This window comes from Heloderma suspectum, chromosome 10 (assembly GCF_057233095.1).
Source record: "Heloderma suspectum isolate Gila_16-S chromosome 10, 16-S_ref, whole genome shotgun sequence".
Lineage (NCBI taxonomy): Eukaryota > Metazoa > Chordata > Lepidosauria > Squamata > Helodermatidae > Heloderma > Heloderma suspectum.
In genome coordinates, this window is record NC_139467.1 from 41,054,169 (window position 1) to 41,068,083 (window position 13,915).

Here is a 13,915-nt window from a genome sequence, read left to right on the forward strand (position 1 = left end):
GGAGCGCTTAAACGTGCCATTTTTCTTGGTAGAAAGGTGGGGTACAAATCAAACAGGCAGGCAGGCAGGCAGGAAGGCTTCTGTGGATGACCAGCACGGCTGGTCAGTCAGAACACATCGAGAAGAGCATCACTGGCTTCCTGTCCGTTCCCGGACATAACTCAAATAGAGCTGTGCACAAATGGCTTCTTGAAATTCCCCAGCCTATTTATGGGCAGAGAAATTGGGAGGATCAGTTGGGAGGACCGTCAGAGGGAGAAGAAATTCTCCAACAGTTTCTAGCAGGGAGGGCTCCCCGGTGGTGGGGGTTGTTGCACAGCTTCTTTCTTTTTGTTCTAAGTGTTCTTGTTTTTATTTGCACTGCCATTGCAAGTGGCAACAGCACCAGTTGTGACGTCAGCCGGGCTGACATTGTGCATCCTCCACAATACCATTTGATGGGGACAGTGTTGTGTCCAGCTCCAGGGAAGGGGTGGAGCAAATGCTGCACCGAAATTTGTCCTTCTGTTTCCTGAAAGTCTCTTCTCCCGCAAAAGAGGTTTCCATTTTTCTGCCTTATTCTCAGGGAGTTTTATAAGTTATTTTGAATTACCTGGGTGGTGTTTTAATCACTGCAAGCTGGCTGAGGGTCCTGCGTGTGTTTTTCTTTCTGTTACACATCTCTCCGCTGCTCTTCAGCCTCCCAGGCTGTCTGGACATCCTGATCTGAAAAGGCCCTACAGAGGAATGACCTCGTGATGTCTTCCGCTGGGCTTGAACTGAAGCGCAGGTAGCCAAGGACGCTACAGGCTGGCAGAGCAATGATCGTACAATGAAAGACACGACACGCGCGCACACTCCTTGGCCGCCTCATCAGTAAGGCAAGCACAAGAACCCCAAACTCCATTCATGACGATTTCTCCAAAATTTTCTTCTCTTTTGAATTTCTTTCCTAAAGCAATTTCTTTTCTATCAAATTGAATGAGAATGGCTGGAAAAAAAAAGTGGAATAAATTTTTCAGAGCGCCTGCCTGCACTTTAAGATCAGAAAGAGAGGCCCTTTTCATTTGCCCACCTATGAGAGCAGTCAGGTGGGTGACCACATGTGAGAAGGCCTTCTCTGCAGTGGCCCCACACCTTTGGAACAAGCTGCCATCGGAGGTCCACCATGCTCCGTCATTGCAGACTTTTAAGAAGGCCTTGAAAACATATTATTTTACTTTGGCCTTCCCTTGCTATGACTGCTATTGTTGCTGCTGCTGCTGCTGCTAACGTTGTTGGTTTTATTGTTGGCTTTTATTGTTGCTTTTATAGTTTTTATATTTTATCACTTTTAATATTTTAATTTTTTAATGTATTTTATTGTTGCAAGCCACCTTGGGAGGGCTTCTGCCCTGAAAGGCAGCCAAGAAATATTTTAAATAAATAAATAGTAAATGTAGTATTATCCTGTAACTTATGCAGCTTAGGTAACCTACTTTCTTATCCTTTTGGTGCCAGGCAAAGACCTCTTTATTTTGCTGAGCTTTTTCTGTGCAATTCTAGCCAGTGTGGTGTAGTGGTTAGAGTGCTGCAGTGGGATTCGGGAGAACCAGGTTCTAGTTCCCACTCAGCCATGAAGCTCACTGGGTGACATAGGGCCAGTCACAGACTCTCAGCCCAACCTACTTCACAAGGTTGTTGTGGGGATAAAATGGAAAGGAAGAGGACCACCTAAGCCCCCTTGGGTTCCTTGCAAGACGGGAAAAGGTGGGATATAAATGAAATAAATAAATAGATAACCCAGCTGAGCAGGGCCTTTTCAGTGGTGGGGCAACCTTTAAGAATGCCCTCCCTAGTGATGCCTTCCTGGCCCCAACCCTAGGTGTTTTTAGATGCTTGGGAAAGGCCAGACTTTCAGGGGAAACTTTGGATGATGGCAGATGGCTGGTCCTGCTAGTTGTCTCGTGGCTGTGGCCTTCTTACTGTTTTACGCTGTATCATGTCTCATTTGCCTTGGGGCTTCCTCTGCTGATATTTTTTGCTTCTGGGGCTTGCTGCTGCTTCTTTTTTATTTTGGTTTAAAATTTGATGTTTTGTTTGTTTTGGATGATGAGCCTCTTTTGTTTCTTCTGAACGATAAAGCAGAGTACAATGCTAAAAATTAAATTAAAAACCTAAAACATGAAATGAAGAACTACCTGCTACCAAACAGGGCCCGTTGATTAAGGTCAGCATTCAAGACCCTTCTCTGGATGTCCTGACAGTGAGAGTGGGCAGCAACCAGGAAAAAGGCCTACTTGGTGGCAGCACCCCAATTCTGGAATGCTCTCCCCAAGGAGGCTCACCTGGCACCTGATTTGGTGAGTTTTAGGCACACAAGCCAAGATCTTTTTGTTTGCCCAGGCTTTTAATGTTTAATTGGTTTAGACTGCAATCCTATACACATTTACCTGGGAGAAAGCCAACTTGCTTCCAAATAAACACATATAGGATTGCACTGATATGGTACAACCCTATACACAGTTATCTCCAAATATATCCAATTGAATTCAATGGAGCTTACTTCTGAGTAGACCTACATAGGATTGCATTGTTATGCTGCATGCTTCTTTTTAATGTTTTGCTGCTGCTTTGTTATCTTTGTATGTGTCCTTTATTGGTTTGTATCTATTGCAATGTTTTAATTGTTGGGAACTACTTTGAACATTTTTGAAAAATTACCAAGTGGGGTATATATTCTAAAACAAAATAGAAGGCATGCACACATGCCTTCTGGGGGAGGGAGAAAGCTGGAGGAGGGAGAGGGAGAAAGAGAGATTATCCCTACAGAAGCCTTTTTGGATCCAGGAGTTTGCTACCAGGATTTTGTACCTCTCGTCAGATGGAAAGTGCCCTTTTTCTTATTCTCTGTGTTTTGTTCTGGAGGAATGAGCCAATGTGGCTACTGATTCTCCAGTCTCCGGACCTTGGATATAGGCTGGCCAATGTTTGATTTTAAAAATCCTGACCTTTTACCAGATGCAAAGCCAGATCAGGGCCTGGGGGAATATGGTTGGTTAAGGGTGGAGCCTGGAAGAATTTCGTAGGTCAGGAGTGGAGCCTGAAGAAAGGCTAGCGCATACTGGCTTTTCAGCCCCTAGTACTGGTCAGACTTCCCCAAGCTGGACGCCCCCCCCCCGTGTTGGACTGCAACTCCCATCATTCTGAGCCAGCATGGCCATTGCTGGCTCGGAATGATGGGAGTTGCAGTCCAACACATCTGGCCGGCCCCAGCTTCGGAAAAGCTGGTTTACATAATGGAAGACAATTCTACCAGCTAGGCCAGTAGAACTTTGGCTTGCTGGCAACCCTACTGGGGTGAAACAAGTCGCTGCGTTTCCTCCTCTCTTGCAGCAGAGGGCAGCCTTTGCGTGACGACGTTCCCCTCTCTTGGACTCAATGGCATGTTGCAGATGGATCTGCATTTTCCTTTGATCTCCACCCCTGTGGGACTTAGCATGGAGGATCAAGGCCAGGACTTCAGTCGCAGGGACTTCTCTTCCCATCTGGGCATTAGGCTGGCAAAGTGCCTTTTTGCAGGCTCGCCCTAGCAGCTTCAACCTTCTCTTCACAGTGATTTATCGTTGCTGATTGGGGTAGAGGCTGCGATCCTCCTCCCATCCCCTCACCCTCTCAGTCCCTGGAGGTCTTTGGAGACCATCCATTGCAGTGGTGCAGCTGGGGCTGGATCTCGGGACCCTGCACCGCAGGGCCCCCCAAACGACCACGCAAACTGGGAAGTGATGTGGGCAGCAGCAGACAGGCCCAGTGTCACCACCTGGGCTTCCGTCAGCTTCCGTGTCCCACTGGGGCTGATGCTGGGCGCTGTAGCGTGCTTCCTTCCTTATTTTTGAATATAGTTCATAGTCTGGGGGCAGTCAACTGAGCATGTACATAGTTACAGTTGCTCCATCAAAAACAAAAACCTTAAAAATATATTATCCTTTTCTACAACAACATTTATTCTGCAAGTAAATGCATCTAGCATCAGGGCAGCTGAAGCAAACTCCATTTTATTCCAGTAGTTACAGCGATGTGATGAACGATATATATATATATGTTGGCAAACATTTTTTTTCTTATTCTCTCTCTCTCTCTCTCTCTCTCTCTCTCACACACACACACACACACACATCAGGGATGTTCTAAAGCAGCGGTCCCCAACCTTTTTTACACCAGGGACCGGTCTCGTGGAAGACAATTTTTCCATGGACTGGGGGTGGTGGTGGTTTCGTGGGCGGACTTCCGGCTGCTGGGATGCAAATGGCATCCGCATAGCGGATGCCATTTGCATCCCTGTTCTTCAAGTAATAGGCTACGTAAAGATTTACATATTTGCATCCATTTGCATCCCAGCGGACAGAAGTCCGCCAGTGGCTGGAGCCGGCCGGCAGCTCCACGGACTTGCCACAGAGCGGAGCCAGCCAGGGCCAGCAAGGATTCTGTGGGAGAGGGACGGATTGCCTCCCCCCACCCTGCGGACCCCCGCGGACCCAAGGTAAGGGGGTTTAACACACCCCTATGTGGCCCGGTTCCTAACAGGCCACGGACTGGGATCGGTCCGCGGACCGGGGGCTGGGGACCCCTGTTCTAAAGCATGGAATGGGGCGGGCGGGGAAGTGGAGAGAGAAGAGAAGCGTTAATCGTGTGCTTCACAATGGCAGTAATACACAATTGTGTAAAAGCCCTGCTCCCCAGCCCCCATAATACCATTAAGTCCAGGGTCTAAAATGACCTAACTGCACAGTGATCATCTGTAGTGGGCAGCTGTGTATACTGTGGCCAGGTCTATCCAGCCTGTAACCAACCAAACCAAATGCTGTCCCCTGACCCCTCTCTTGCATTATGGCCTGATGGGCACCTAACACCCCCAGCCCCTGTTTTTGCAAGCCCCACCCTGAGTAACCGTCAGGACTTTGGTCCAAAACAGACATGACTTTAAATCAGTATCTAGCAACTATGTCTCCTGCCCCCGTTTTTACTCTAGAGTAGGAACAGGGTGCCCGATCCAGACCAGGACCCTAGCATGGGGCTTAGGGGGCTGTTCAGATCCAGATGAGGGCCCCCACAGCTTCTCTAGAGCAAAAAAGAGATGGCTGCTAAATACAGATTTCAAATAAAGGCTGCCTTGACTGTTTCTGGCACAGCTGGGGCGGGGAGAACCAGTTAGATTAGGAAGACCAGCAGTGTAAGCGGTGAAGGTGCTGAACCCAGGCCTGCACCTGTCAGCCAGTAACCACTTGACTCCACTGCCTCCACTGCCCATGAGCATCTGTGTGTGGACAGGACATCAAGCCAGCTACCTAGAGGTGATAGTTACTTGCCACCAACAGGCTAGTGGCTAGCTAGAAGCGAGGTTTTGCGTAATCTGTCCGTGCTGACGGGACTCTTACCTTCTGTCTGGGTAGCTTTATTATATAGACAGAAGCCTTTCTTATGGGATCTGTGCCTGCTGACTACCATTTTGGTTACCTGGATTTAAGGATGATTTTTACCTCCTTCCTGCACTGAAATGGGCTCTGTTGCCCATTTTCCTTTGCTCCTCACCAAGGTCCCCCTCGACGACATTATATGCTGTGAATTAAGATAAGGTTTCCAAGAGCGGCTCCTGTAGGATCATTGCAAAGCACTTCGCAAAAATCTCTTCCGCCACTTAATGTGATGAAGACTTTGCTGAAAGCTGAACTGCTGGGGATCAAGGGAGCCTTGAAAATCAAGTGGCTGTTTGTAAATGAAGATCAACTTGGCTGAAACCGAGCTGCTAGTGAACCCAGATCAAAGGTCTTGCAAGCGCACTTTGCAAAACCTTAGCATCCTTGAACATTTAATGTGTTAGCAGCCTATTTGCTAGCATGCAAAGCCAGAGATGTAAAACAGAGAGAGAGGGAGAGAGGAAAAACAAAGACTGAAAGAAACTCTTTAGCTTAAAAACAGTGCTGTATGAAATGTCTTAATCATTCAATTGTTGATCATTAAGACTTAATGTTTTTGCTTTCAGCATGCATTTAGGAATATGACTATAACGAATGCAAATATTAAAATATCGACCCTGGTTTTCTTGGAATTACTTCCACTGTGCCTTAAGTAGCAGAGTCAGTGGGGACTCCAAATTCAGGGGGAGACTTAACTGCACAGAGTTCTGAGTGCTTGCCTGGGGCAGCTTTTATTCCATCTCTACCCAGCCCAGGGCAAGCTGCAGGTCTTGAGTCTTTGATACTCTTCCCCAGTTAGCGATGGAGCCTTGTGGATGACCTCTTTCATTCATTATACCTTTATCCCACTCATCCGTTAGAACAAAGTTCCCCAACCTGGCACCCTCCAGCTGTGTTGGACTACAACTCCCATTGGTCACACTGGCTGAGAGTGATGGGAGTTGTAGTCTAACACAGCTGGCGGGTGCCAGTTTGGGCAAGGCTGCTTTAGAAAGTCAACGTGGCTTAACAAGGAGACCAAGGCAGCATCTCTCTGCCTTTCTCTCTCTCCCCAAGACATTTGCACAGCTGAAGGAGGCTGCAGGCCAGCCTTACTCGTCTCTTTGGCTGGGCCAGCCTTGCACAGTTCACCACTGCGACTGGATGCAGCGGAGGCTGGTGGCTCTGATGTCAGTGGGGCCGGGACTTTGCTCCGGGTTCCCGTCAGAACTTTAAAGGAGCTATCCAAGGTACGAAGCAGGGGCATCTTGCTCCTTTAAAATTCTGACTGGTTCTGACTGAAACCTGGAGTGGATGCACTGCCCCACTAACATTGGAGCCACCAGCCTCCACTGATTGGATGACGTGGCCTCAGACCATTCCTTGAGTTTATGTCTTTGTTACATCTATATGCCATCTTTCCTCCAAGGAGTGTCATAGAAGATCCTCCCCCTTTTTATCCTCACAAGAAACCTGTGAGGTAGGTTAGGCCGAGTGACTGGCTCAAAGTCATCCACTGCGCTTCCCAGGGAAGCGGAGACTGGTGCCCAAGTCCACCCAGTCCTAATCCAACAGTCTAACCACTACATCCACACCAGTTCACTATTTATTCCGGTGCACGTTAGGGGGAACCTTGGCTCTGTCACTTCGGTTTGTCCCTTGAGTTCTTATATGCAAAATACATTTGTGGAGTTCCTCTCTACAAGGTGACGGCTGTGAAAAAGGACCAGGCAAACTGATGGAGGAGCGGTTTATCAGCAGGTAGTGGCCTGGGATCAGAGGGTTCCCCATCCCCAACTGTTCAGTTTGTGTGTAGCGAATCTTACAGGAAACCCTGTGGACTCCATTTCTGTCCTTAGCGCCATGCCAGGAACTGAAGTCAGATTCCCAGGAGGACAGTGAGCTCCAGTTGCTTTGGACTCCCTGTTCTTATTAGCTCAGGCCTTGGAAAGCCTTTTTAGAGTTTCAGTGGAGGAGGGGGCAGAGGAGGAGAGCTCCCGAGCCCCACCCAACCAGACAAAATTGTGGCAGTAGCTGTTGGTGAAAGAGCAAAAAGAGTGGGCCAGCTTCCCGAAACCCATGACAGATCTGATGGATAAGTTGGTGCCATATTGATTTAGACTCTTTGGCTTTTGACCAAGACCAAAACCAACAAAATACATTCTTGGCTACAGAATTGAACTGAGGAGGTTTCTAGGTTCAAAAGAGGCCTTGAAAAGGAGAGGTGAAAATATAACAGCTGTCATTCTTCATCACAGGGGCGGGAGCCTTTTCGGGAGCTGGTGCCAAGGAAAAGCACTCCTTGGTCAGAACATCATAAAGAGATTGTTGTCCACAATCATCCCACACACCCCGGCTGAAGATGCCCTGATGAACAGCAAAGCACCCAGAGAAACAGGCTCTCTCTCTTGGCTCAGCATCTGGTATTAAAGGGATGTTCATCTCCGAGATAAAATACAATTGAAAGCTCAAGCCATTTTGTTGGCCTTAAAGAAACTCTGCTGGGAATGGTTTAAAGCAAGTGCTGGCGACAGGCAACCTCTGGACAAACACAAACATGTGACACTTGGCCCACCACTCATTTATGCCTTTTGGGGGGGATAAAAGGATCCTTTTTGCCCTGGCCAATCAATCTTTCCACAGCTGGCTTCAGGAGGGAAGGCAACCACCAGAACACACAGGTCCCGTCATCAATGGGTTCCTTGCAACCCCATGTAGGAGAAGCACTCTAACGTAGAAAATATCTGCTTGCAGGAATCGATCCATAATTGATTTGCCTTGAGCGCCATTTTCTTGGTTGAAAGGCAGGGTACAAATCAAACAAGGGCGCAATCCTATGCATGTTTAGACCGAAACAAGTCCTACAACTCCCAGCATTCCCCAGCCAGCATGGTGATCTGTAGGTTTCTCCTCCATGTTACACAGCTCACCCAAGTAGACCTCTGATCAGCAGCTAGTTTTGCTTGAGGGCCACTGAGACAGGAGGCTTGCTCCGTATATGCTACAGACACTGCACCCTCCCTTATTTATTCCCTGGCTTGGCAATGGGGAAGGACGGGTGACATCCCTCTGACGGGCAGATCTGGCTCCTGCTGTCCACCCCACAGAGCAGACCAAGCAGGTGGACGGTCCACTGTGCACATTAGCAGCCAAAGTGACTTACGCGTCAGCTCTGAATCTGTCCAGGGAACTGTGGACACACAGCAGAAAAGATAATCCTGCTATTTTTCATATGATTGTTTATTCTGGGGCAAAAGCAAGGTGAGTCAATGGCTAAAAGCTACTCTGTGCTTAAAAGGAAAGAAAAATTCACCGCCAACGTTGATTTCAGTGACCTGTATCAATTATGCACTTTATGAGAATTGATGCATAAAGGTTGTTTTGCATAGTTGATTCTGGTTCTGCTAGTTATAGGGAGAAGTACCGAGCTATGTAACCCCATTCTCTGGCTTCTGAGACGTCACCCAGGCCTTGCCTGCACTCTTCCAGCCATATCTGCAGCCATAAGGGCTAGACACGTATTTATATTAAAAATGAACGGTGAGATTTTCAGGAAACTTAGCCCAATACAACATTCTGTGTTTCTCTGTTCTTCTGTGGAATCACAAGCATACATGCAGCCCCGGTCAGGAGTCCCATGCTACCATGGGACCGGTGATTCTCTTTCAGTCCATTTCAGTCTCCAGTTTTCTTCCTTGATACTGCAAACAAATCAGAATTGAACATGAGTTCAGTTCAGAGTTTCTCATCGTAGGACAACTGCTTGTGTAAAGGAGATTCTGGATTTGCCATGGGTTCAGGATTAACCCATGACAATAGCCCGACAACACTGTTCAAAGACACAATCATGTTTTGTTTTTATTTAAAACAAAACATATATACCGCTTAATATATTAAAATCCTAAAGCAGTTCGCATTAAAATAAAACATAACAGCCTAGATAAAATGATAAATAATTAAAACATTGAAAATATTACAATACTATAATAACAACAGGGTGGTTACAGAGTCCCTCACAGGTTAGGGAAGGCCTGTGTGAACAGGTGTTTTCAAGAGGCATTTAAAACTTGCCACCATTTCTGCCTCTCAGAATCACACGTGGGAGAGGCTTCCAAAGGAGGGTGCCACCACTGAGAAGGCCATCTTATGCACCGCTACCTGGTGACATTCTGTTGATTGTGGAACAACTAGTAAGGCCACCTCAGAAGATCTCAGGGGTCGACTGGGTATATATAAGGGAAGTCTCCCTTTACAAATTAAAATAGGGGCACACTTGTGAAGCACCCCTCTTCTTATGCCAGGGGTCACAGCTTTCTCATGTACATCGCTGCAGGCTGCTGAAGTTTCTCTTACGTTGGTTATGGGGCTGCCTTTGAATACTGTTTGGAAACTGCAGCTGGTTCAGAATGCTGTGGCCAGACTGTTGATCGGGGCTGGCTACAGGGAGCATGTGGCTCCTGTGATGTTTTCAGGATTATAAAGAGAACCACAGAGACTGAATTATCAGGAACAAATGTTATTTAGCAGTGAGCTGCTACAAAACTACATACATAACTGAAAGTACTCAGATACCCCTTAGCAACCTTTCCCTGCTGGTGTCGCTCAGAACTGGTTCCCTCCGTACATTCTACATCACTTTAGTTCCTACTCACATAACAACTGTCTTGTTACAATAGCTTCACGAGCTAGTGGTCTGTTTCTGGGCACAATTCAAAGTGGTGGTTATGCTATAAAGCCCTATATGACTTGGGACTACCAGGCTACTTGAAAGACCACATTCTTCCATATGAGCCTGCCTGGGTTTTAAGTGCTTTGGGGGGGACACCTCACTTGGTACTGCAGCCATCAGAGGCATGTTTGGTGGGAAAGCAAGGAAGGGCCTTCTCGGTGGCCGCTTCCAGACTCTGGAACTCCTTCCTGGGGGAGGCTAGGTTGGCCCCCTCTCTGTTGTCCTTCCGCTGGCAGGCAAAGATGTCTTTATTCAGGCTGAAGGGGGCGGGGGTGTTAATTGGTGGTTCTATTGATTTCTTTTATTGTTTTGTTTTTAATTGTGTTTTTAATTAATTTGTTTTTATGTTGTGTTTTAATAAAGATTTTATTTTTAATCAAGATTTTATTGTTAGCTGCCTTAAGTGCCATTTTTCTTGTGGAAAGGCGGGATAGACATTGAATGAATTAATGAATAAATAAATGATAAATTGAATTAATTTATTCTGCCATAGCCCTAATCTCCATTGATTTAAATGCCAAGACACCACTGATGTTGTTGTTCTAATATATCTTTAACCAAGAAGAAAACTTCATTGCCTGGTAACAGTCTATCACAATTCAAGCAATAACCTTGCAGCTGCCTGAAATGTGTGCAAAATGGCAGGCAATACATTATTATTATCATTATTATTTAATTATGTGTTGCTTCCCACCTTGAGGTGACTTACACCCACAGCTACAGAAATCCATTATGAATATAACAGAAAAAAATCAATATAAAGTATGATCAGCACAATAATACAAATAAAAATAAACATCAGAAGAATACACTTTAAAACAATACAATAGGAAAAGTCTTCTTCCACAGTACACAACAACTTTAGTGTTCATGCACATTTGCACTAGAGCAGCCTTCCCCAACCTTGTGCCCTCCAGATGTGGTGGACCACAACTCCTGTCAGTCCCAGTTTGCACAGCTAATAGTTGTGGATCATGGGAGTTGTAGTCCAAAACTTACTCGAAGCCAACATGGATTTGTCAAAAACAAGTCCTGCCAGACAAATCTGATCTCATTTTTTGATCAAGTCACCTCCCTTGTAGACCGTGGGAATGCTGTAGACATCATATACCTCGACTTCAGCAAAGCTTTCGACAAAGTGCCCCATGATATCCTGATGAGCAAACTAGCTCGATGTGGGCTAGATGAAACAACGATCCGGTGGATCCACAGTTGGCTACAGAATCGGACTCAAAGAGTGCTTATCAATGGGACCTTCTCAAGCTGGGGAGAGGTAACGAGTGGGGTACCGCAGGGCTCAGTCCTGGGCCCAGTGCTCTCCAACATTTTTATTAATGACTTGGAGGAGGAGGTGCAGGGAATGCTGATCAAATTTGCAGATGACACAAAATTGGGAGGGATAGCGAATACTTTGGAAGACAGAAACAAAATTCAAAGTGATCTGGATAGACTGGAGTGCTGGGCAGAAAACAACAGAATGGCATTTAATAGGGACAAATGCCAAGTTCTGCACCTAGGAAAAAGAAACCAAATGCACAGTTACAAGATGGGGGATACGTGGCTCAACCACACTACGAGCAAGAAGGATCTTGGAATTGTTGTCGATCACAAGCTGAATATGAGCCAACAATGTGATGTGGCTGCAAAAAAGGCAAATGCTATTTTGGGCTGCATTCATAGAAGCATCGCTTCCAAATCCCGGGAAGTACTAGTTCCCCTCTACTCAGCACTGGTTAGGCCTCATCTGGAGTACTGTGTCCAGTTCTGGGCACCACACTTTAAGAAGGATGCAGACAAACTGGAGAGGGTTCAAAGAAGGGCAACAAAGATGATCAGGGGACTGGAAACAAAGCCCTATGAAGAGAGACTGAAAGAACTGGGCATGTTTAGCCTTGAGAAGAGAAGACTGAGGGGAGATATTCAAGTACTTGAAAGGTTGTCACAGAGAAGAAGGCCAGGATCTCTTCTTGATCATCCCAGAGTGCAGGACACGGAATAATGGGCTCAAGTTACAGGAAGCCAGATTCCGGCTGAACATCAGGAAAAACTTCCTGAGTGTCAGAGCAATACGACAATGGAACCAATTACCTGGGGAGGTGGGGGGCTCCCCCACACTGGAGGCCTTCAAGATGAGGTTGGACAGCCATCTGTCAGGGATGCTCTGACTTGGATTCCTGCATTGAGCAGGGGGTTGGACTCGATGGCCTTGTAGGCCCCTTCCAACCCTACTATTCTATGATTCTATGATTCTATGATTCTATGAAAACAACTGGGGGACACTAGGTTGGGGTGACCGAGAGATACATCCCAACAGCCCTAGCCAGCATAGCCAGTGGTGCGGGATGATGGGAGTTGCAGTCCAACAACATCTGGAGGGTCACTGAGTGTCCTTTCGGCTTTGGCCCAGCTGCTTCACTCTTTCTGGCGCTACTTGGAAATGCCCTCTGCTCTTCCCCGGTAGTATATTGGACACCTTCCGACCTGACGGGCTCATCTTCCGGCGTCATCTCTTTTAGCCTTGTGATATGGGGTTTTCCTTGTGATATGGGGTTTTCCATGGAGTTTTCTTGGCAGGAATACTGGAGTGGGTTGCCATTTCCTCCTCCAGTGGACCACATTTTGTCAGAACTCTCCGCCATGACCTGTCCGTCTTGGGTGGCCCTGCACAGCATAGCGTATGGCTTCACTGAGTTACGCAAGCCCCTTCGCCACAACAAGGCAGTGATCCATGAAGGGGACAAATTGCCCACCCCTGGACAAAAGGCATCCAACCCCACATAGATGTTTAGTTTCTAGAGATCTCAGTGGGGGAGCTGAGCCCTGAAGCAGAACATCTTTAGCAAAGATTGACAACTGTTTTCACAAGCCATCTCCAAAAGGCAAATGAACAAATGAAAACAAATGAACAAACAAAAGCAGAGACCAAGAGGATCACTGGTCTACCAGGGAGGGACTAGAAACTATGGGCTGCCCCAAGTAAATCGAGGCAGCTAGGGCACAGAGCCTGCCCCAACACTGGTCTCTTTTGTTCTGGATGCCTGCGGGTTGCTTCTGCTCCAGTTTGTCCTAGCAAGCCCCTTTGCTGGGAGGAGAATGTAGGTGGCAGATGTATTACTTATTGATGTTTTTATGGCCTGCGTTTCTAAGTGCCTTCTGAACGCAGCGACGCTCATTAGGCCTGGGCACCGGTGCCAGACCCCTCAACCACACATTAAATAATTCACTAATGCACAAGCCTTTAATTTTCATTCTTCTTGTTCCTTGTGGCTTTGAAAAAGTTAGATCCCGAGGGTGCATTTGGAGGAACCGTAGCCCATGCTGAAAGTAGACCCAACTTCTCTTGGGATTAATCTGTAACTAGGGAAGTGGTTCTAGCGGCTAAGGCAAAGTGGAGCAAACCAGGATTTAATCTGGATTAGTCAATGCCACAGTGCTGCAACTTGTCATTTTCCTGTGCCTGGGATAGGTTCTCAATGAAGAGTTAAAGCTTAGGAATTTACAGTGAAGAGATCTAGTTTGTGGATGGTGCCAACTGGTTGAGGATGACAAAACCCCAAGTGGACCGCAAAGAGCTCCAAAAGGATCTCTCCCAAATGGGTGAATAGGCACCCAAATGGCAAATGCAGTTCAGTGGAAGAAAGTCTAAAGCAGCGATGCAGAACCACCAGCATTTCCTGGAAGTAGAGCCAGCCCTAGGATAAATAGAGGAGGGTCTTTGGTCCCCTCCCACCCCTCGTGGTCAGCTGTACAGGGCTACCCAGAGGGTTTATGCAGC